We start from the raw sequence: 20,647 nt of genomic DNA, 5'->3' as shown, positions 1-20,647 counted from the left end.
CACAGACATTGTATCAGATCCACCAATTGTTGTAACCTTTTTGGTCTCATAGGTCATTTTGGCCTTCTGAAGATGTTAATATATCATTTCATTTCATTTCTCTTTCTCTCTCTCTCTCTCTCTCTCTCTCTCTCTCTCTCTCTCTCTCTCTCTCTCTCTCTCAAAAGTTGCAGACCACAAGATGAAGCTTCAGGAGGACATTGTGGAGATCAAAAGGGAGATTGAACGAGGATGGGCTGCAGTGGTGAAGAAAGAAGTTGAGAAGGAGTGGACAGAGGTCACCAGGAGCCACTAGACACCACATGCGCCCACTATTATTCATGACATGATTGAGGAGACTAAAAGGAGGAAGATTCAGACATTACATGTGCGTGTGGTTGGGCTGCAAGAAGGGGAGTCTACCACCATAAACTGTCGGAAAATGGGCATATAGAAGGCGCGCCATATATGGATGCGTGGAGAGCAAATAAGGACACCACGTGTGCCTGCCCACAACTCCATTTATCTTGGTGATGACCTCACTCCCACACAGGTGGAGCATAGGGAAATGAGCATGCCGCAAGTGCTTGAAGCCCGTAGGACTTAGTACAGTGGAGAATTCCACTGTTTAGGGGCAAAAAGTATGCAAGGATGAATAGGTAGGATGAAGGGAAGCAGTCGATTGGTTTATGGTTGTTTATTGATGAATTTTTGATAATAAACCAAACTCACATGCAAAAATTGCTTTTTATGGCCAAAAAATTGAGTGAAATAGCTAAAACTAAGTGGGCAGTTTATAGAGATGGCCAAGGTCTGTTAGCAGTCATCTCCTGTCTGTACACTATGTCAGGGCCTCTGTTGTGGGTGTGCCCACCCAGTTTTGGTGTGTCCCCATTTTTCCTCACTTCCATGTATTTTTTCCCATTTTTCTGGGTGTGGGAGGGCTGTCGGCTGTCTCCTTTAGCTAGCCGACTGGTTGTTGATACCCGACCTGCTATACAGCCCTGGCCGACTTCAGATTTGCTGGCCGACTGCCCTTCTGCTGGCCGACTGGGCCTGTACAGGTCGTGGGCTGCTGTCGGCTGTTTCTAAGCTGGCCGACCAGCAGCCTAGGGCCATATAAAATGGCTCCTTGCCCCCCCACACTCTCCATTGTGTATTCCGGGATTTATTGGTGTATATAGCAGAGTTACACGAGCTTCTCTCTCTCTTTCATCTGTGTATTGCTCTCTATAGTAGTTGTCTTCGATGGAATAATGGCAAATTGTTCCAGCCTCTCATTAAAGGCCTTGCGCTCTTGTTCAAAGGCCGAGCGCTCTCGATAAATGTCCATACGCTGCTTTTCGCATTGCGCCCCCCCGGACACTTGCTTGTAAGGGAGGCTGTGCATTCTGACATGGTATCAAAGCCCTAGGTGGCTTGAAGCTTGGAGACAGTGGGACGTCGAGGGTTTGCTGATTAAGGTGCTGATTGGAGACTGTTTTGGGCTGTACGGGACTTGGAGATCGGGTAGAAGGCGGCCATCACTGTTGGACAGCCACCTTGCATTCTATTTGCAGTCTCTTCTTCTTCTTTTTTCCCACCCACCCTCCCTTCACAAGACCTTGTGAACCCTTGAGATGGCAAATTTGCTTGAGATGGCTAAGAAGCATGTGAAGATCCCAACACTCCCCACGTTCCCGGTGGACTGCCACAGTTGGACGGGAACAACTATGGTATATGGAAGGTAATGATGGAATCTGTTTTGGAGTCCTATGACTTAGCTGATTTCATTGTTGTTGGGGTTCCACAGCCGGAGTTGGAAGAAGGGGAGTTACCCTCTATTCGGAAGGAACGGGAGGCACGGGCCTTCGTACGGTTTTGTTCGAATACCCAGGTGGTTGGTAGACACCCTTCGGGAGTCGGGTGTTACGGAGCTTCCCTCCAAATGGACCAGAGAGGACGGACCTCGAAGATCGCATAGAGTTTCGTCATAAAAGTCATTCAACGGAGCTTTTACATGTAAACTATGCTTTGATGTCTCGTATCATGCGAGACAAAGAGCCCACTTCCGTCAAGGAAGCCCTTGCACAAGATACTTGGAGGAAAGCTATGCAGGCGGAACTAGATGCCATTGAGAAGAATAACACTTGGGAGTTGGTTCCGAGGCCGTCGAAACAATCTATCATTGGGTTGGAGTGACTCAGATTGGGGAGGAGATCCAGACACGAGGAGATCTACATCAGGCTACAATTTTACCCTCAGCTCATGGAGCAGCAAGAGGCAGCCAACTATTGCCTTGTCGTCGATAGAGGCAGAGTACCGGGCTGCTTGCGAGGTTGTGTGGTTGCGGAGGTTGCTTGGCGAGATTGGGTTTCCACAGAAGGAGCCCACGATCATCCGGTGCGATAACCAAAGTTGTATCGCTATTGCTCGGAACCCGGTCTTCCATGCCCGGACCAAGCACATAAAGATACAATATCACTTTGTTCGTGAGAAGATCTTGGCTGGTGACATCTTGCTTCTTTATTGTTCAACAGAGGACAATGCGTCGGACCTCTTCACAAAGTCTCTACCTCAAGCTGTGCTCCGGTGGCACCCCAGCTCACTGGGGTTGGTTCCACATCCAGGAGCTGAGAGGGGGTGTTAGCAGTCATCTCCTGTCTGTACACTATGTCAAGGCCTCTGTTGTGGGTGTGCCCGCCCAGTTTTGGTGTGTCCCCATTTTTCCTCACTTCCATGTATTTTTTTCCTTTTTTTTGGGTGCCCCCCACTCTCTCCATTGTGTATTCTAGGATTTATTGGTGTATTCAATGGGTGTGTTCAGGTGGTATGCGACACCAGGGACTTTGCATGTGGAGCTAGTATCCCCCTACTATGGTTGGGCGGTGAGCTAGATGCCCGAGTCTTTGTGTGTTTTTCCTATTTGTTAATGCTTAATCGTAGGGTCTGCTAACCTGGGAGCTTTACATTGGTATCAGAGCCAGACCTGCTTGCATTAGGCTTGGGAAAATCCGAAATGGGGAGAGAAGAAAATCCATCACTTGGATCTTCCACAGCTCAAGTTTTCACGTTGTTCTTTTGCTTTGCAAGGTCTCGGTGGGTATGGGACACTTGGACGGAAAAAAACCGGGAATAACTGGGTTTGAGGGAGAAGATCAGTGCAGTTGGATGTGTGGGAGTTTTGCAAAAAACTCCATATCCATGAGAAAAAAGCAAAGGGAAACGCATCATGCTTTTTGTTGCTTTCTTGAGTCTTGTGCAAGGAATTTGTTTACCCTAACCCCTTATGTCACTGCCTGATGTTATGTGCTTTTGGCTTTTATTTATGCTCTGAATTTCTCATGGTTGGATTAATAGGGTTATGCAGAAGCTGGCACCATGTTCCTATGTGTTGATATACATGGATATGGGGTTGACCTTAGCTCGCGTCAACTACAGGAGGCCAAACCTCATGTCACTCGTAGTGTGCCCAAGACGTGGAACCCATTGTCAGGGATCCCAATTTAGGCTTCCCATTGAGCCAGTTCTACGCTCGGGAAAACCTCCTATTTGCAAATTCTAGGAACGGGAGGTATTTCCATTGCATAGTGCGTATGCATGCATCTCTGCCTGTTTGAAATTGTTTTCACGTGATTTGTTTTCGTGTGAATGCCGTTATGACGTGTCCAGTTCACGGGTAGGGGACGCCCACCAGTGAGCCATGTGAATGCCCTGTATTCTGACATGGTTTTCACGTGAATGCCTGTTATGACGTGTCCAGTTCACGGGCAAGGGACGCCCACCCGTGAATCATGTGAATGCCCTGTATTCTGACATGGTTTGTGGCATGTGAACAGGTGGTAAGTATTCATTTAACCCTTGTTTATTATTGCAAAGGTTTTATAATCTTAGCAATTCACATGGCCACTGGCCACCGGCTCAGTGCCCAGGGCCCACGGTCAAAAGTGTTGTTGGGCACCCACACAAGGCCTTAGAATCTACCTGCTGAAACCCTAACAGTACCTGCTGTACCGCATGTACCAACCACCGTACCTGCTGAAACCCTAACAGTACCAGCTGTACTGGCTGAAATCAGAACTGTACTCCCTGTTGTACCTGCTGAAAACCTAACTGTACCAGCTGTACTTGCTGAAAATCAGAACTGTACTCAGGGTTGTACCTGCTGAAACCCTAATAGTACCAATTTGTGTACCGGATCTACAAGTACATATATATATACCTAGATGAATCCAGGAACATGCCCACATTCCCTTTTAGGAACGTGCATGTTCGTGTACTTGTAGAGTGTGAGGACATGTCAATGTGCCTACACTTGGAAGGACCAAGCCCGTTCCTCTGCGAGTTGTGCAAGCCGGGATCTAGTACCAAAGCGCCTATTCGTGCGTGGTCTCGGAACAACAATTTCGTGTTCACACAACTCCAGGTGTATGAGGAGTCGGGGCTAGTTGTATTGACTCATTCGACGAGTCCGGCTTCGACATTCTTCACTAGCAAATACTTGTTTGGGTAATATATCTTCATATTATGCATTGCATGGATTATCTAGCTAGCAAGCCCTTGGAACTTTGTACACAAATAAAATACTCCAACAAGTACATGTTCGTGTACTTGTAGAGTGTGAGCACATGTCAGTGTGCCTACACTTGGGAGGCCAAGCCCGTTCCTCTGCGAGTTGTGCGAGCCGGGCTCTAGTACCAAAGCGCCTATTCGTACGTGGTCTCGGAACAACAATTTCATGTTCACAACTCCAGGTGTATGAGGAGTCGGGGCTGGTTGTATTGACTCATTCGACGAGTCCCGCTTCGACGTTCTTCACCAACAAATACTTGTTTGGGTAATATGTCTTCATATTATGCATTGCATGGATTATCTGGCTAGCAAGCCCTTGGAACTTGTACACAAATAAAATACTCCAATAATATACTTCAGTATTGAGGGGGGGGTCGGCCCGTTCGCGGCCCCAATGGTGGTGTGATGTGCAGTGCTTCTCTTTTGCAAATTGTCTTGAGCAATGATGTATCTTTCAATGATTATGTGTATTGTGGCTAGTTCATTTTAGTGTTGACGAGCGTATTGTTCAGGAGACGATGCTCAAGGACGTTCACACCTAGTTGGTGTAGTTTCAATGGTATCAGAGCACAGTTGTTTCCCTCTTCTCAGTGGGGAAATAGTCGTTTGGGCATTGAGCATCGTGTGAACAGCCATCATTCACTATAGATAGCCATGCACACAATGGTCCAGGGGCCTAGTGCAGATGGCCAAGCAAGTGGCACTCATGTTTTTGAAGCCTTGGGCAATAAGCATATTCATACAGGTTATGTAGAGAAGCAAACACATGTCGAACAACCTTCTCGAGGCAAAGACAAGATGCATGAAGATGAACCCGATGTATTGAAGGCTGAGATGGAGCACATGAAGAGGCACCTGTATGCCAAGGAAGAAGAGCTCAAAATGTTGTCTATGGTGGCACACACGATGGATTCTATGGCTAAGGAATTGGGTGTGAACCCTCGTGAGATAGCTCTCAATTATCTCATACGCAAAGGGGATGTGGTGAAAGGACTTGCAGGTGAACTTTGTGTTAAAGAGCTCCCATATGTGGAGACGGGAAATGATGTCTCTCGCAGGGTTAAATCTTATGTACACAGGGATGAGGCTTCGGTGACTTCAAAGCAAGCCTCCACTCCACATGGGCCAAGAAAAGAAAGAGATGTACATGGCAGAATGAGTGGCAGACATGCTGAAAATGTACATGTGATGCATGCTTCTCATGGGGAAAGTAATAGGTATGTAAGCCGCAACACTTTGCCTATGGAATTGGCCAGAGAAGAGCTCCGTCATGGGCTGAAAGCTATGTATAATGTTGGGACAGCTAAAGAAGACCATGTGTCACCCGCTACTCATGCCACCGAGCATGCCCATGGTGAACAAGTTTCATGCCCATGGTGAACAAGTTTCACGCAGGTACCCTTTTGTGAATGCAAATACTAGGAGACGATAGTTGCACAGATCCCCGTTGCATAGGAAACATGCCTCCGTGCCGCACGTTTCTCGCCAGGGACGTATGCCTGTACCTACTGCTTTCCCATTGGACAAGGGAAAGAGAAAGCTAGAAGATGAGGGTCACCATGCCATGAGGCTTAAAGAATTTAAAACAAGTGACAAATCTGTCAAGTTTGAAGCCTATCATGGTGATTATGATGCAAGCAATCACTCTCTGTAGGAGAGTAAGCCTAAAGCTTTGCAGAAAGCTTTAAGCTTCTCTCGAGGTAACGTCGTCCTCGCTGTGAGTCTCCCTCTAGAATGATGTCAGTGGTTCTATGTATCTGGTATGGTACCGGATGCCAATCGCTGAGTAGATAGTGGTTAGGACAAGGGGCCAGCCCATAGGGCTACCTCGGATCTGAGTGTGGGCATGGGAATTGTGTAGAATCACCCCCAACCTTTATATGGCTGTAGGGCATGTATGGGGCAGCCCATATAGGCTGCCCAGCCCTTGGATTGTGGGCAAAAGCTGTGTCCAGCCAATCAGAAGCAGGCGCATCATGTACAGCCTTTTAAGGAAAAAAGGCAGCATTTTATGTGAATATTTTCAGCATTTATTGCTGAATTTTCACCAGTCGCGGGACATTTGTGCTGGCTGCCTGTTTATCAACTGGCCGACTGCTCATGATTGGGTAGTATAAATAGTGGAGGCCACAATCCCATTCATTCATCTCATTCTCCACCAAGAGCTCAAGCATAAGAGGCTAGACAAAGCCAAGAGGGTGCTAAGCAAAGGGGTGAAGGATTCAAGTCAAGGGCAGGGTATTCCCAGCCAAGAAAAGGTCCAAGATTGCTGTATTTTCTTTTAGATTTCTCATCATTACCGATTCTTCTCCGAAGCTTCCGCATATTACAACTGAATTGGCACCCTGGCATGAAAAAGATACAAATGTAATATGCGGAAGCTTCGGAGAAGGATCGGTACTTCAAAACTCAGAAATCAGCACTCTTTTCGCGACGGAAATTAACGCACAAACTGAAAGGAGATGTGCAAAAAATAGAGAGAGAAGGGGGAGATGGAGAGGACACAGTATTGGGTCCCAATTACCCTCTATAGGGCCCCCACCACGGATTGTGTATTTGCTTTATTAGAATGATGTAAATCTGAAAACAAATACAGAAAACTTGACCTTTTCTTGGCTGGAAAATCCTGCCCTTGACCTTAAGAAGTCCACCCCTTTGCTTGGCAATCTCCTTGATTGGCTTGAGCACTTGGTGAAAACTGAGATGAATGATGGGATTATGGCTCTCTTCTATTTATACTACCCTTCAGGGGCAGTCGGCCAGCATAAGGGCAGGCGGCCAGCATCAGATATGTCCCACGACTGGATATTCAGCATTTAATGCTGAAAAATCTCATTAAATGCTGGAAAAATCCCCATAAATCTTGCGCATCACTTCCTGGCTGGCTGGTCATCAGGCACCTGCTTCTTAAGGGCTGGGCACATCCTTTGCCCACAATCCCAAAGCTGGGCAGCCTGTATGGGCTGCCCCATACATGCCCTACAGCCATTTAAAGGCTGTATGCTCCTGAAAATAGCCTTATCTTTGCCCTAGGGCTGTCCCACAGCCCTTCCATGGCTGGTGGGTCCAGCCTGGGCCTTCCTGGCCCTCATGGGGATGGTTTCACACCATTCCCATGCCCATACTAAGCTCCAGGGTAGCCCTATGGGCTGGCCCCTTGTCCTAAACATACTCTACTCAGTGATCTGGCATCCGGTACCATACCAGATACACAGAACCACTGACATCATTCTAGAGGGAGACTCACAGCGCGGACTGGCACTGATTCATGTGCAGGATAGTGCACACCTGCCCTCGGACGACTGAGATGGATCCCTGGCTGACTCGTCCCGGACTGGGCTCACATGGGACCAGTTCACCAGTCCAGGTCCTGCACCTTTTGTACAGAAATGTCTACGTGGCATCCAAGTGCGGGATGCACATGACATCCCCTTCTGCTTAACTTGACGGAAGTTGCATAGCCTCCAAATAATCCGTCAATAATGCCGGATAGTCTTCGAAAAATTCTTTGTCGAGCCATACCGCTTCATGAGTTCCTCGGTCTTGAAACTTCGTGAGGAGGAACTGACGTAATCTTCGGCCTGAGCCATGCTTGAAACGGTGCAGAAGGATCTATTCTGGAACCATTACTTCTGCTTCATCAACAATGTCTGGTTCCGCTTTGTCTTTGACCTCTGAAGGGGGTGGACCTGCATATGGCTTTAACCAACTGACATGAAATACATCGTGCATAGTCCAACTCGGAGGTAGCTTTAACTGCATAGACACCTCATTAATCTTTTTCCGGATGGGAAATGGTCCGAAGCTCCTGAAAGACAACTTTGGGCATCGCTTGCCCACCTGTTTCAATCTTTGCTTCATTATCCGAAGATAAACCCAATCTCCTTCCGAAAACTTCATATCCCTTCAGTCTTTATTGGCCTGTCGAGTATAGGCCTCTTGTGCTTTAGCCAATCTGTCCTTTACTGACTCTAAAATCTCCTGGTAAGACTCCGTCACTCTGTTCGCCTCTGGTACTGAAGACGAAGTCCTGGTTAACAACGACTGGAAAGGTCTTCCAAACGCTGCCTCATATGGAGTCCTGCCAATAGCTGAAGAAAAAGAGTCATTCAAAACAGCTTGAACTAAAGGCAAAAACGATTCCCACTTACCTTGCTGATCGTGGACATAACACTTCAGCACATCAAAGGCCAACTGGTTGTATATCTCTGTCTGGCCATCTGTCTGTGGGTGGAATGCACTGGAAAAATTCAACTTAGTACCAAAATTATCAAACAATGCCCTCCAAAAATGACTGGTAAACTTGGCATCTCGGTCTGACACTATGGTTCTAGGAATCCCGCCAATCGGATACCAATGCCGAATGAATAGCTGGGCAACATCCTCGGCGGTCACATTGGCCCTGCAAGGAATAAGCATAACAAATTTGCTAAACCTATCAACAATAGTTAAGCACTGCGTATTACGCTTACTCGGACTGGGAGGCAGATTTGTGGCAAAGTCCATCGAAATGTCCTGGAAAGGATCCTCAGGAATTGGCAAGGGCTATAACAACCCTATCTTCTTTCCACGAGGAGCTTTCACCTTCTGACAAATGTCACAACGTTGTACATATGTAAATACATCACGCCTCATATTTGGCCAATAGTATTGCCGTTCTAATTTCTCCATAGTCGAATTCATGCCCCTATGACCACCTGTAATGGCGTCATGGGCATCATGGAGAAGAGCTGCCCTGAATGACTTCATGACACACAGTCGGCCTTTGTAGAAAAGCCAACCATCGCGTATCAGAAAATGGCATGGCCTTGTGGCATCCAATGCCTGTTCCCACTGTGTACCGAATTCCTCGGAATCCGCGTACGTGTGCTTCATGTCTTCTAGTCCTGTACCAACAAGGTCAAGTCTAGTGGTCTGAATCGTAGATACTTGTCCCTTCCTGCTCAAAGCATCGGCCACTGGATTGGCCTTTCCTGGAAGGTACTCAATCATACCACCGAACTGCTGGAATATCTGACTCCAGCGGTGTTGTCGATCACTCCAGTGTGCACTTGGCATCGTCTGAATCCAGCGCAATGCCTGATGGTCAGTGCGAACCTCGAAGTCACGGCCATACAGGAAATGTTTCCAATGTTTCAAGGCCTGTATAACTGCTAGGAGTTCACGATCATAGACTGAGTAATTCTTTTCGGCGGGCAGTAACTTACGAGACATGTAAGCTACTGGATGACCATTCTGTTGCAATACACCTCCAATTGCGATGTTACTCGCATCGGTGATCACTTGAAATGGTTCGTCCCACGAGGCAAGGGCTAAACAAGGCGCTTCTGACAAAGCCACCTTGAGATTTTGGAATGCCTCCAACGCTCGTGGAGTTATTCGAATCTTTTGCCTTCTTGTTTTCACTCCCTTTAGTAGATCGGTGAGATCTACCGAGAGATCAAAAAACTTGTCAATGTGGGTGGAATATGCTTGGCATATACCCACAAATGATCTAATGTCATAAGCTATCTGTGGTACTTCCGAGTTAACAATCTCGGCCACTTTAGCCGGATCCAGTCGAATGCCTTTAGCACTAATTATATATCCCAAGTAATGTACCTGGAACAGATAAAATTCTGACTTCTTTTCATTGACGTAGAGCTCGTTGCTTTCCAGCAATTTAAGGACTTTCTCCACATCAATGTCATGCTGCTCAACTATAGCTGAAAATATGAGTATGTCGTCCAGAAATATGAACACACACTCTCCAATCAACTTCCGAAAAACACGCATCATCATGCGGTTAAATGTAGCTGGGGCGTTCGTCAAACCAAATGGCATGACCACAAATTCATAGTGGGCCCGTTCTGTACGGAAGGCTGTCTTGGAGATGTCCCCCTCTACAATCCGTACCTGGTGGTACCCACTCTTTAAATCCAGTTTGGAGAACACCTTTGCTCCATTCAGCCTCTCGAGAATATAGTCAATTCGAGGAGTCGGGAATCTGCTCTTGATAGTCAGCTTGTTGAGTGCACGATAATCGACACACAACCGAGAAGACCCATCTTTCTTCTTGACAAACAAGATCGATGCAGCAAATGGCGACACGCTGGGGCGGATGAAGCCAGCTTGCAACAATTCTTGGAGTTGGCGGTCCAATTACGATTCCATTGCCTTAAAAGGCGATACGGAAACTTGCTTGGGGGTTTCAAGCCTGGGAGGAGGTCAATCTTGTGATCCTCCGGTCTGGACGGAGGGAGCTGGGGAGGGAGACTGTCCCAAAGAAAAATCTTCTGGAACTTTTCATGGAGAACCGAGTACTTCTCGAAAGCACTGGCCACCGTCTAGGCTGTCTGGATGTAAATCATCGCACACTGTGCGTCTTTCCTGACTGCTCGCTTAGCCTGCAAGTGGCTTATGAGCGGGAAGTTTGGAATACCTGGCTCACACTTAATGGTCACCGGGGTGTTTGACACATTCCGATCGATCTGGAACGTGTGCTTGTCCCACTTGACATCAGGAAGAAACTTGTGAAACCACTGGATACCCAAATATATGTCTGCTCCTGCAAGAGGGGCAACCATAAAGTCACGCACAAACTCTATGCCCAGAATCACAAACTTAGCACCTAGAGCTTCATACTTGACGCTCGTTGTCATACCTGTGCTAAAACCCTCCACCTGTTTGTCCACCGGAGTCAGCTCGAAACGGGCAAGCCTAGCGGCCTGTTCCGTGACCACATCCTCCGTGCTACCGTTGTCAAACAAGACGACGACTCTCTGGCCACCTATGTAGCCAAAGAACTTGAGCAATTCATTGCGCTCATACTCCTGGTCATGGGCGCCCTTCTGCTTATCTTCGAGCTCCCGGCTAATAATTGCTCCAACTGAAGCACCGGGGGTTGAAGAACTAGGGGTAGCCGCTGGGGTCTGTGGGGGAGTTGTGCTCACCACGGAAGCTGTGGAGGCAGCGGCGGCCTTTGGAGGCTTCTTCGGACAATCCCGAAAAGTATGTCCTTTTGTGTGACAAAAGAAACATCTACCCTCCTTCTTGTACTGAGAAAGCTCCTCAGCACTCAACTTGCCACCTGTCTTGCCTGCCTCCGCTTTCTGGTCTGGAGTAAGCTTAGACGCATTGTTCGAGTTCTTGGAGCCAGAGGCTCCCGGGCTCTGTCCTGGGGAAGACCCCGTCTGGTTCTGGCTTTTGCCCCCCGAGGTGTTAGCCCTGGGAGAAGCCGGCTCGGAAGTCTTGGGCTTGCCACCATTGTGTTTCATTTCTGCACTGCGCGCAAGCAAGAGTGCGTCCTCAAAGGTGGCTGGCCTAAACATACGCACCTCCCATTGGATTTGCGTGTCCAGGCCATACAAAAACTACCCTTTCTTGTCCGTATCAAATAAGCCTAATTGCAGACACAAGGCCGAAATTTTATTGGCAAACTGAAGGACTGGTTGCGCGTTCTGACGCGCTCCCCTGAACTCGTCTTCGAGTCGCTCAAGGTAGTGGGGCGGTAGAAACCGCTGCTTAAGGTCGCGGACGAATTCGTCCCACCCATAAGCTGCCATACCTGCTCTGGTGTGGGCATGAGCCCACTGAGTCCACCAAGGGATGGCCTCACCTTCCAAGTACCAACTAGCTAAGATCACTTTGTCAGTATCTGTTTTCCTAACTGCGGCAAAGTAAGCTTCAAATTGATGTAACCATGAATAAAGAGTTGTGGGATCGAGTTTACCATTATACTTCCTGAAATTCATTTTCTCGGGAGAATGATTCGAGGGCGCCGCCGGTGTCAATCTGGCGTCCAAAGCTCTGAGGTAACGCTCGTGTTCCACGCGTCGCATGGCGTCGTCTTCTCGTTGTCGAATCTCCAATGCACGCATCTGCAACTCAAGCAAGGAGCTTGGTTGCGGCTGTGACCCCACGAGAGGGTCCCTGTGACGAGGATCTGGTATCTGGGATACGGAAGAAGAGGGAGGAGGAGATGGAAAACGCGAAGCTGGAGAGCGAGAACGCTTCTCCAGAGCCAAGATCCGCGCCTTCTGCTCATCCAACTTGGTTGTCTCGTCTGCGATTGCTCGCATCATCTGCTGGAACATGTCTGTGACACTCAAGCCTGGTGCCCTAGCTGGGCTGCCTGGTGCACTCTGGTCCCATGGTTCTGGTTCTCTCTCGTCGCCGAAGCTCGCCATAGCGGGAAAATGCAATTCCTTTCCGGGACGCAATCTGACCATCCACTATCTGTGTGGGAGACTTCCGGAGGCTTCCGGAGGCTAAAAACCAACCGTCCTTCGAGGGACAGGAGTCACTCCGAAAGGGGTAGTCCACCGGCGTCTAAAAAACAACCACACGAGCGAAAAAAAATTCTGGTTTTCTTTGCTGAATCTTTGTCCTTGAAGCAGGCTCTGATACCACTGTAATATGCAGAAGCTTCGGAGAAGGATCGGTACTTCAAAACTCAGAAATCAGCAGTCTTTTCGCGACGGAAATTAACACACAAACTGAAAGGAGATGTGCAGAAAATAGAGAGAGAAGGGGGAGATGGAGAGGACACAGTATTGGGTCCCAATTACCCTCTGTAGGGCCCCCACCACGGATGGTGTATTTGCTTTATTAGAATGATGTAAATCTGAAAACAAATACAGAAAACTTGACCTTTTCTTGGCTGGAAAATCCTGCCCTTGACCTTCAAAAGTCCACCCCTTTGCTTGGCAATCTCCTTGGCTTGATTGGCCCTTGATTGGCTTGAGCACTTGGTGAAAACTGAGATGAATGATGGGATTATGGCTCTCTTCTATTTATACTACCCTTCAGGGGCAATCGGCCAGCATAAGGGCAGGCGGCCAGCATCAGATATGTCCCACGACTGGATATTCAGCATTGAATGCTGAAAAATCTCATCAAATGCTGGAAAAATCCCCATAAATCCTGCGCATCACTTCCTGGCTGGCTGGTCATCAGGCGCCTCCTTCTTAAGGGCTGGGCACATCCTTTGCCCACAATCCCAAAGCTGGGCAGCCTGTATGGGCTGCCCCATACATGCCCTACAGCCATTTAAAGGCTGTATGCTCCTGAAAATAGCCTTATCTTTGCCCTAGGGCTGTCCCACAGCCCTTCCATGGCTGGTGGGTCCAGCCTGGGCCTTCCTGGCCCTCATGGGGATGGTTTCACACCATTCCCATGCCCATACTAAGCTCCAGGGTAGCCCTATGGGCTGGCCCCTTGTCCTAAACATACTCTACTCAGTGATCTGGCATCCGGTACCATACCAGATACACAGAACCACTGACATCATTCTAGAGGGAGACTCACAGCGCGGACTGGCACTGATTCATGTGCAGGACAGTGCACACCTGACCTCGAATGACTGAGATGGATCCCTGGCTGACTCGTCCCGGACTGGGCTCACATGGGACCAGTTCACCGGTCCAGTGTCAGAATTGGTGCAGCGGAATACACACACATACACACGTAGAGAGAAAGAGAGAGATGGCGCAGAGAGTTGACGAACGCAGGTAGGGAGCGAAAGAGAGAGAAAACGCAAGGAGATAGAGAGTTGACGAACGCTTGACTTGATTATTAGCAATGAAGATTGAATTTACAATGGGGGCAGATGCTCTTTATATATCCACGTGTAGAAGATGGCCGACCACCACCACACTTTGAGATACATTAATTTAACACCCTCTCTGTAGCTCATAGTGGGCATAGATGAACAAGCCAAGTTGATGTAGATGCAACCATGGACACCTCCGTACCGGCCGGATACCGAATACACCTCGGAAAATGCACCAAACAACCTGTCTCCTCAAGGAATGCCATCTTGAGCTTCAGCTGCCACATAGAATAATGAATTGCAGACAACTCCACATCCATGATCCCCCATTCGTTGAACTGCGAACACATCACGTTCAAAAAAAATCCTCTGAACCTTGAACTGTCGACGCCCAAAATTCTGCTACACAATGAACCAGGAACTCATCCCATCCATAGTCTGCTACCAATGAACTACGAACACATCACGTCCATAGATTTGTCAAGCTGTTCCATGCCAGATGCATGTGCCTTGAACTCCGACACACGGGTCCAAATCACCAAAAACGGGAGCACAGACTGCCCCTCTCTGCCACTCACATGCCTCTCTCTGGCTGAAGCACGTGGTAGCATCCATCCACCAAGCTAGAATGCTGGAGCATGTGCCAGTGTAGTCCTCGCCACACCGGCAGACGCCGTAGCATCCCTAGTAGAATCACTGTCACTGTCATCCTCGTCAGCTTTGCCTTTGCCTTTGTCATTTGTCGAGCCTTGAGCTTTAGCTTTGGATTTGCAATCCCGAGCCAAATGCCCTCGCTTTCCGCACTTATAACAACGGCTCCTAGACTTCTTATTGGATTCCGATGCAGTATGTGCCAATTCTACATCCTTCGGAACTCGAATCTTGTCTTGGGAAATGAGCACTGCTTCCTCCTCAATGAGAAAAGAGCTGAGATCATCAAATTCCAGCTTTTCCTTCGTGACTTGTAAGCGTAATGCCCTCGAGACCATCCCGTACTCCTCAGGCAACTTCGTAAGAACCAAGGCAGCTAACTGGGTACTAGTTAACGCACTATTCATAGCCGATAACTGATCATGGATAACCTTTGCCTTCATTAGAAATGACTGCATAGAGGTCCCGGCTTCAAACTTGATGGAAAACAACTGGCCGAGAAGGGTTACTGCTCGCATTGTTGAGTCTCGATCAAACATTCCTGCAAGCTTTGACCACATTTCCTTGGCAGTCTTTAAAGTCTGAATGTGGCAGGGGAAATTTCCTTGGTGAGAGATTCTGCAATTGCCGACATCGCCTTCGCATTGTGAGCATCCCAATCCACAAGAGATTTGAGAAACTCCTCCTCCTGAAGACGTGTGAACCGATTGCTATCCCTTCGGGAACGTGCCTTCGAGCCATCAACAATGTCCCATAAGCCTTTTCTGCTAAACCATAGCCTCATGATCAAGTTCCAATGCGCATAATTGTCGCCATTCAGTTTGTCGTCCTTGCTCGAACACGGGAGTCCCATCTCGAAAACTCCGTCCACCTCTTCTCAGTCGACCCGGTCTGCTCGCCTTGTGCGTTTCCTCAAGCCTTGGGCTATGTACTTTGCTACCTTGAATTGGCTTTATACAGTCGTGCTACTGCCAGCCTTGTGCCACATTGAACTGCGGGGCTGGCCTTGCACAGACTTCTTTCAACTGGTGCCAAAAAATGCAGCCTGTCTTGCTTGGGACCTACAACGCTACTAGCACTCTCTTCTTCGTCTTCAGCCTCTTGTTGCGGTGGCGCCTAATTAGCACCTCCTCCTAGCATCGAACCGGAGCCTGTACTCTCGGCCGTCACCCGCAGGCTCCACAACGTCGGCAGCGAACCGCACTCTCTTCTTCTTCTCCACCTCTCTATGCGCTTGTCCAAGGACCCTAGAGCCTGAGCTCTGATACCATGTCAGAATTGGTGCAGCGGAATACACACACATACACACGTAGAGAGAAAGAGAGAGATGGCGCAGAGAGTTGACGAACGCAGGTAGGGAGCGAAAGAGAGAGAAAACGCAAGGAGATAGAGAGTTGACGAACGCTTGACTTGATTATTAGCAATGAAGATTGAATTTACAATGGGGGCAGATGCTCTTTATATATCCACGTGTAGAAGATGGCCGACCACCACCACACTTTGAGATACATTAATTTAACATCCAGGTCCTGCACCTTTTGTACAGAAATGTCTACGTGGCATCCAAGTGCGGGATGCACGTGACACAAATCAATACAACCAACTTGAGAGATGGCGGGCACGGAACCTGGGAAGTGCGGGCGAAGCTGGTAGGGACTAATTTGTGCTAGGCAGGAGCTCCTTCAAACTGTTTCACAAGCGCATGTAGGCGTTTTTTCGAAAAACAGACTCCGGATAAAAAAACACTTAGTTCGTTGATTTTCCGAGGTGGCATGAAAGAAACGCGTTTCAAATGTATGAAACGTTTGACACTCAACTGCTTGCAACCAACTCGCAGCTGCCTCTCTGAATGACCAATCAACCCACAAACCCGACTATCTAACTGCTGACTACTGTCAATCTTCTGACTATCAGACTTGACTCAAAATTACTTCCCTTCAATCCAAAATGATCATATCAACCCTTCTACCTTTTCCGCTAATCACCCTTGATGCACGGCTGATTGTAGCTAACACCCCTTTGATCCTATCTGACACCGAATCCTCTCAACTGAAGATGACCGATTCAGCTATGAGTCAACTCTGACTCCCAAGACATCAGACATACACTCATAGTTGTTCTATCTCAACAAAATCAATCAAAATAACACAAACAAAACTCCATATCTTAAAATCTCATCAATCCCAACACAGATTCAAGCTTTGAACTCTCAGCCTTCTTCATGAAAACAAAGCCAGACCTTGTCTCAACACCCCTATGACATGGGTTCAAACATAATAGAAGAAAACACTAAAAAAACTTGAGGATCCTTCGCAAGTAGACCCCAGAGACTACTCTCCCAAGCATCAACTTCACCAATGAATTCAAACTGCAATGAATCTACAACCACAAACTGCAGGTCTTTCCCGAACACACACAAACCAACATTCACCTAACTGACATCAGCTACAATTGAGGAAGAACTCGTCTGGACCAAGTCTATAACTATTCCCTAATTTCTCGGGATCCATATTGTAAATTCTCTATTATCCATGGACATGGGTGTTGGACACTACATAGCCCTTGTAAATATCAAGTACATATAAATAGATGGGGTTTCTTCCAAAATATGTGTTTAAATGCATACATGTGTGTGCATGGCTTATTTTTATTTGCGTGTATTGTTTTGTTTGCCTGAACAATGCTTGTATTTTATTTCATGAGAAGCTCATGGATCTGGGGATGCCTGGATTGCACCCATGGGTTAATATATTGCATAACCTGTCTTCAATTAACTTGTATTGATGGATTTGTACAGGAATAATTGACATTTTAAAGGAAGCCCAGTCTTATGCAGGTTTTCTATCTCCATACATGCATGCATGCATGATAGTCTAGCTAAGTATTGTTGATAAACTTCTTCTCCATGATGAGAGACCTCCATGCATGCAACATGCATAGTCAAAAACCCTCATGCATGTGACATGCATAGTTAGAAACCCCCATACATGCGACATGCATGGCCAGAAACCCCCATGCATGCAACATGCAAGCTTTTTTAGCTGCATGCAACATGCAAGCTTTTTTAGCTACATGCAATGCTTTTATCTTTTCATGCACCTAAAAGTGTGCCATGCAAGCTTACTTTTCTTAAAAGTAAAGTATGCAAGCTCACTTTTCTCCAAAAGAGTCATGCAAGCTAATTTAGTCAAAAGAAAAAGATAAAAAGTAAACTTTTCCTCCTCTTTTAGCTACACGAATTGCTACGTTGCTAATAGCCATTCTTTGATCCAAGTCTTACACAAACCTCTCCCTACCACATCTTTTCATGAGCAATAACCTCCACTCCCTCTCTTCATCTAGGCGCCTCCTTCTAGGTTGAATAGAACTCCATAAATTCAGATTTCCAGCCTCATTCAAGAGTACTTCTTGGCCTTTGTTTATTGCTCTATCTAATGCACTTATTCTAGAGTATTTTTCCAGCCATACCATAGGGTTTTTATTTCCCCAAAACACTTAGAAGCTGGCTGAATTTTGATTTTCAGAATTGAAAGTCTCCATTCAAGCTACAAGAAGAAGAAGAAGACTTCCCAAGATTGAGGCTGTGGAAGAATCATCTTGGATCAGCATGTACATGTGCATGCACACGACATCCCCCTCTGCTAAACTTGATGACGGGATTCCAACTTCTGTTCTTGGATGACTGCCATCATCCATTGTCTGTCTATTCCTGGAGTACTAACCTGTCATCCTTCCCTTCTTGGCAACCTTTCACTGAAAACCCTGCCTAGTCTCCAAATCCAACTCCAAATCTGCTCTGAAGATCCATGCATCTATTCCATCCTGTCCCCTATCCCTTCATGCCCTACCCCTGAACACTTTTCGATGGTCTTCTTTTCCTGAGTATTGAGTCTGGTACTCTCACTCCACCCCTTGGAGGATCATCCTCCCTTGGAACCATTGCCTGAAAGACTTTCTTGGTGTGGCCCAAGTGGCCGACTCACAGGACTTTCATTCCCCTTGGGTCTTGTGGAACACTACCAACCAACCTCCCGAGAACTTCTTCCGTGTCTTGTGTTCCTTTCCTTGGACTACGACCCTTCACCTGGGACTAAATTAGTGTTTAGCCTTGCTGAGCTTGATGCTCTAGGAGTCTTCTTTCAGCCCTAAACACCATCCTAAACGCAAGCAAGAGAGATGGAGAGAAGCGAGAGATATAGCTAAGTTTCAGTATATTCATATAGTACAAAAAGGATGTACAATTCTTGGCCAGCCCTAAGCTGCCATCAAAAGGTAGCAATACCTAATCTAGTGTCTAACCTATGACTCAGCCCATGGAGGACTCAATGAATGACAAGAACTCGGCACAATGCTATTTACAGCCTTGGAAAAACAATATGGATTGGCCGACCTGCTGTCGGCCAAGTCCCTAGATAAACCCCTTCATTTGCTGCAGCCGACTCAGATAAAGATAAGTTTCCATAAATGCTCGCTGACAGCTCCTTGGGTTCCTCCAGTGTCTTCCCTGCCCACCGCAATTCCTGAATCTAGTCCAAAATTGGTCCTAATCTTGTTCTTTATCTTGTTACCTTTCAAGGATTTGTCTTGGGATCAGCATGTACATGTGCATGCACATGACAGTATCGGGCTTTGCCTAGGACACCAGTCAAAGGTTTAGCGATCATGTAACATACACACTCTGGTATGTGGGTAGGTAGGTAAAGGGTCAGCCTTGTGGGCCACCCCAAAAGGCCTTAAGGGCCTTGCCTACAAGGTGGGCAGCCCTTGTGGCCCACCCCAAGGGCCAAGGAGGCCCCATGTCCAAGCAAAACAGCCCATGGAAGGGCATCAAGTCGGCCAGATCTAGAAGCCCTAGGCAACAAGTCGGCCAGCCTATGGTGGCTAGGGCCTCACACAGCCAGCCCAAGGGAGGCTTAGGGCCCAGTTGGCCAGTATCTGGGCATTCAGACCCCAGGCGGCCAGCAAGCTGACTGCCATGTGTAAAAGGCGCCTGCCTTTATGGTGCATAAAACAGGTCATGGGCCTTTTTCCAGCAGGCCGACACCTTCTGTAGCGAACTGTCCAGCACCTTAAGACCTATATAAACATAGGCTTGTGCAAGGTCTAAACATCTCATAATTCACAAAAGTGCTGGAGACTCCAAGGCCAAGATAGCCAACGGGAGAACTTGAAGGTCAGAATTAGGTCATCTTCATGCTGCAGATTTACAGCCAAGGAAGATCTCCAAGAAGTCGGACTTTTTCATCATTCAATAAAGCAAATACACCAGTCTTTGGTGGGGAGCCTTCAGAGGGTATTTGGGACCCAATCAGGTGTACTTGTCTTTTCTCTTCTTCTCTCTTACTTTCCCTCTCTCTCTGTCTCCGCTACATTGTGCAATCATCATGAACCAAGGTGCTGAATATTCCTTATCAAAGTATAATCCTGTCTGTAAGTTTCCGCATTTACAAACACATCCTATGATGCTGCATCACAACTAGCCTTCTTGTACAAGGATGCCCCTCGAGATGGTCAAGAGGTATGTATACCTCAAAAGGGACCTTTACAGGCCCTCGCTTTTGCATGACCATGGTTGCTGCACCTAATCAACTAGCCAGAGGCCACTTAACAACACAGGAATTAACAAACAAATAGCAACACAAAGAGACAAGACACAATACTAGGGGCCGAGATAATGCTCTTGGCCGAGACAAACCCCCCCTCCCCCGCCCCCCCCCCCCCCCCCCCCCCCCCCCCGTGCGAGCTTTCCAAAGGTCGTCGATGCGGACGGTCTCGTGGCCCGTAGGATCCAAAAGCCATGGCCCAACACAAGGGTCTCTTGCCTGCTCTGACTCACCTCAAGGCCTGTCGTCAAGGATCTCGTCCAATCAACCATTCACCAGTAACTCTATATCCTCAGAGGTCTTCTCAGCAACAAGATTTCCGCGAGCATTG

The 20,647-nt window shown here is 47.6% G+C and overlaps 1 protein-coding gene across 4 annotated transcripts in view; it reads right to left on the bottom strand.

Annotated features, from left to right (window-relative positions):
- Positions 1-20,647, bottom strand: part of LOC147634445 (uncharacterized) — a 124,031-nt gene that overhangs the window by 77,142 nt on the left and 26,242 nt on the right. The gene's annotated exons all lie outside the window — the stretch shown is intronic.

The sequence above is a fragment of the Cibotium barometz genome, chromosome 10, assembly GCF_041138505.1.
Source record: "Cibotium barometz isolate CiBa-2024 chromosome 10, ASM4113850v1, whole genome shotgun sequence".
Taxonomy (NCBI): domain Eukaryota; kingdom Viridiplantae; phylum Streptophyta; class Polypodiopsida; order Cyatheales; family Cibotiaceae; genus Cibotium; species Cibotium barometz.
This window is presented reverse-complemented; position numbering and strand designations above follow the sequence as displayed.